Source organism: Heptranchias perlo, unplaced genomic scaffold (genome assembly GCF_035084215.1).
Source record: "Heptranchias perlo isolate sHepPer1 unplaced genomic scaffold, sHepPer1.hap1 HAP1_SCAFFOLD_73, whole genome shotgun sequence".
NCBI lineage: Eukaryota > Metazoa > Chordata > Chondrichthyes > Hexanchiformes > Hexanchidae > Heptranchias > Heptranchias perlo.
Genome location: NW_027139761.1, coordinates 786,788 through 791,160, shown reverse-complemented (window position 1 = coordinate 791,160; position 4,373 = coordinate 786,788). Strand labels below are relative to the sequence as shown.

The 4,373-nt window shown below is 42.0% G+C and overlaps 1 non-coding gene across 1 annotated transcript; it reads right to left on the bottom strand.

The window, feature by feature from the left end:
* Nucleotides 1-3,257: 3,257 nt before the first annotated feature.
* On the bottom strand, nucleotides 3,258-3,342 carry trnak-uuu (transfer RNA lysine (anticodon UUU)). Its single transcript is given in 2 exon segments — nucleotides 3,258-3,293; nucleotides 3,306-3,342. It is a non-coding gene; the product is annotated as a tRNA-Lys (tRNA).
* Nucleotides 3,343-4,373: the final 1,031 nt, after the last annotated feature.

Sequence of the window (4,373 nt, the reverse complement as noted above, 5' to 3'; positions counted from 1 at the left end):
CACAATGCACTTTCTTGCCTTCTGTAAAATGCCTCCTGTTCGAAAGTCGTGCCGCTCATCAAAGTGTGCATGAAGTTTTCTTGCCATTTCTGTCATGATTTGGAAAAGATCTGCTGCCTGACACTTTAAATGTTGAAGAACCTTTAACTGTAGCTCACAGTGTTCGAACAGTCACTGTTATCATTAGCCTTTTATATATCTTCTTGCACTCCATTTCCTGAACAACACCAGCTGATCACAGCATCGTTTTCTTCAAGTTGAATCCCAGTGTGAAAAAATGAACAATTTCAAAGCTCAGCAACGTGTGCAAGATTGGAAGGAGAGTGCGAGTGGAGATAATTGGCTTGGATCAGTGATCTCTTGAGCATTCAGACATTCATTATCTGTAAGAAGCAAGGAGATGATATTTTTGTCGAGATTTATCAGTGTAGAAAAGAAGCAGGGAGTTGAGATCCTTTTGTCCATTCATCCTGCAACAGACAAAATCCTTCGCCTCTCAATGCCCAGCATCTTTCTTTCCAACTCCTTGCTCTGCAGGGAAGTCTTGGTTTCATTCATTCTCCGTGTTTGCAGCAAACATCTAATTCACCTGGCAGATCTGGCCTTGTCTTCCAGTCATAATACGTCCCATCGTGCTGACATCATGTTAGCAACTCAAGATAAGCTGTCCGATGTTCATGGAATGCATTCGAGACAGTTTTCTCGATCAATATGTCGAGGAACCAACAAGGGAACAGGCTATTTTAGATCTAATATTGTGTAATGAGACAGGATTAATTAGTAATCTGAAAGTAAATGATCCACTGGGGAAGAATGATCAGAATATGATAGAATTTCAGATTGAGTTTGAGAGTGATGTCGTTAAGTCCGAAACTAGGGTCTTAAATTTAAACAAAACCAATAACGGAGTTATGAGGGGTGAGTTGGCTGAGATGGTTTGTGAAATTAGATTAAAAATATGAAGGTAGATAATCAATGGCGAACATTTAAAGAAATAATTCATAATTTCTCAACAAAATTACATTCGCTTGAGGATTAAAAACACCACCGGAAAAGTGGAGAAATTAATGATGGAATTCGGGTAAAAGAGGCTTATATTCTTCCCAAAAAGAGTAGTAAGCCTGAGGATTAGGAGGGTTTTGGAAATCAGCAAAGGATGACCAAGAAATTGCTAAAATGGGAGAATATAGAAAGAGGATAAACCAGCAGGAAATGTAAATATGAATTGTAAGAGCTTCTACAAGGGAATTAGGGGTTACGGGGAGCGGGCAGGAAATTGGACACGAATTTAGATTTGAGGTTAGGATCAGATAAGCCATGATCTTATTGAATGGCGGAGCAGGCTCGAGGGGCCGATTGGCCTACTCCTGCTCCTATTTCTTATGTTATTATGTTCTTAAGAATGTTTAAAGGAAGAGATTAGCGTATGTAAACATGGGTCCTTGGAGACAGAGACGGGAGAATTTATATTGGAGAATAAGGAAATGGCAGATACGTTAAACAAGTATTTTGTATTTGTCGTCATAGTAGAAGATACAAAAATCATACCAGAACTATTGGGGAACCAAAGTTCTAATGAGAGTGAGGAACCTAAAGCAATTAAGATTAGTAATGAAAAAGTACTGGAGGAATTAATGGGACTAAAAGCTGACAAATTCATTGGCCCTGGTGGCCTACATCCAGGGTTTTAAAAGAGGTGGCTGCAGAGATAGTGGATGCATTGGTTTTATCTTCCAGAGTTCCCATGATTCTAGAAAGGTCCCCATGGATTGGAAGGTACCAAAAGTAACCCCGCTATTCAAGAAAGGAGGGAGAGAGGAAACAGGGAACGACAAGCCATTTAGCCTGACAATAGTAGGAGGGAAAATGTTAGAATCTATTACTGGGGACTTGATAACAGGACACTTAGAAAATCATAACATGATTAGGCACATGCAACACGGTTTTGTGAAAGGGAAATCGTGTTTGACTACTCTGTTAGAGGTTATGAGGGTGTGGATAGCAGGGTAGATAAGGGAGAACCAGTGGATATAGAATATTTGGATTTTCAAAAGGTAATCGATAAGGTGCCACACAAAAGTTTGTTAGACAAGATTAGGGCTCATGGGATAGTGGGTAATATATTAACATGGATTGAGGATTTGTTGATGTACATAAAATAGAAAGTCGGAATAAACAGGTCATTTTCGGGTTGGCAGGTTGTAACTAGTGGGGTGCCGTGAATATCAGTGCTTGGGCCTCAGATATTTACAATCTATATTAATGACTTAGATGAGGGGACCGAGTGTAATGTATCCAAGTTTGCTGACGATACAAAACTAGGTGGGAAAGTAAGCTGTGAGGAGGACGCAAAGAGGATGCAAAGTGATACAGACAGGTTAAGTGAGTGGGCGAGAAGTTGGCAGATGAATTATAACGTGGGGAAATGTGAGGTTATTCACTTTGGTAGGAAGAATTGAAAAGCAGAATATCTTTTCAAAGGTGAGAGACTGCGAAATGTTGGTATTCAGAGGGATTTGTGTGTCCTTGCACACGGATCACAGAAAGTTAGCATGCAGGTGCAGCAAGCAATTAGAAAAGCAAATGGTATGTTGCCCTTTATTGCGAGGTGGTTGGATTACAAAGATAAGGAAGCCTTGCTGTAATTATATAGGGTTTGGTGAGACCGCATCTGGAGTACTGTGTACAGTTTTGATCTCCTTACCTGCGGAACGATACACTTGCCTTCGAGTGGGTGTAACAAAGGTTCACTGGATTGATTCCTGGGATGAGAGGGTTGTCTTGTGAGGAGAGATTGAGTAGAGTGGGCTATATTCTCTGCAGTTTTCAATAATCAGGTGATCTCATTGAAACATATAAAATTCTTAGAGGGCTTGACAGGGTAGATGCTGGGATGCTGTTTCCCCTTGCTGGAGAGTCTAGAGCTAATGGTGATAATCTCAAGATAAGGGGCCGGCCATTCAGTACAGAGATGAGGAATAATTTATTCACTGAGAAGGTTGTGAACTATTGGAATTCTCGACCCCAGAGGGCTGTGGATGCTGAGCCATTGAATAGATTCAAAACTGAGATGGATAGAATGTTGGACACGAAGGAACTCAAGGGATATGGGGATGGGTCGGAAAAGTGGAGTTGAGGTCGAAGATCAGCGATGACCTTATCAAATTGGCGAATCAGGCTCGAGGGACTGTGTGGCCAACTCTTGCTCCTTTCGGTCCGCTGGAAAAGCAGAACTTGCCAGCTGTTTTAAAACTTTTAGCCTGAACAGGGACTCGAACCCTGGACCCTCAGATCACTACCGTCTTTAAAAGTCTGATGCTCTACCGACTGAGCTATCCAGGCTCGCTGCTTAATTAATTTCCATCATACAGATTCATGGTCGGACTCTGAATTATCCCTGTCGATGTCGAATTTGGGGGAGTATCCCTTTTATCGAATTTTCAGCAACGTGTTGAGGAGAATCCTTGTTTCTGTTGAATATGATGAAAGAAACATGGACAGCGAACTCGTGATTTTGCAATTCTTCTTGTTTGTACAAAATGTCTTGTCATTCGTTAGCAGCAATTAAAAAAAATACTTTACCCAATGGCTCCAAAGCTAAACTTGTTCCACACGGGAGCTGGAAAACGCCTCTCGATCTTTCAGCCCATCAACAATTGAAAGCGGAATAATTTCACCCGTTGCACCGTGACACCAGGCAGCAGATTTGCCTCCCGAATTTTCCCTACACGACACTTCAAACCGATCAATACCTGCTTCACGGAAAGAAGAATTGTGTTTTTGGTTCTTTCGATTTAAAGATGTCGTGCCGGCCGCTTTACCATTTCAGCTGTCGCCAATTGCCTCCTCTCCCTCCTTTTAACAAATAAACTCTCACCTGCTATTGCAAGACGGGAGGCCAGAGGAGCCTCAGTGCCCACATGGGGACATGAAGCAGTCGATGCGTTATGGAACCGGTTGTACCTTGAACTCCATTCAAAATGTTGAGCAGTTTCATCTACTTTAGACGGCGCTGGAGTTCACAACCCCAGCATTTCTCGAGCATATAATTATTGTAGAAATAACGCGCGCTGACCGATTGCACCACTGGAGCCGCGCACGGTCTGTGTCACCAGTGCTCCCATCAAACAGCTTCATCCTCGGTCTCTTAATTATCGCTTCGTGATCTTTCCCACACAGAAGCCTCCAACCAAGAGGCGATTCGTCAAACATCCGCAGTGACCGTTAAAAGCCGTGGCATCGGGGAAAAAAAACCCAGACCATCAGAACTTTTAATTATATTGTTATTATTATTAACTTCAGGACAATTATTTTCATGCTACTTTGAGGAATTGGAGAAATTGGGAGCTGAAACTAAGAAACTCTCTCTGGGC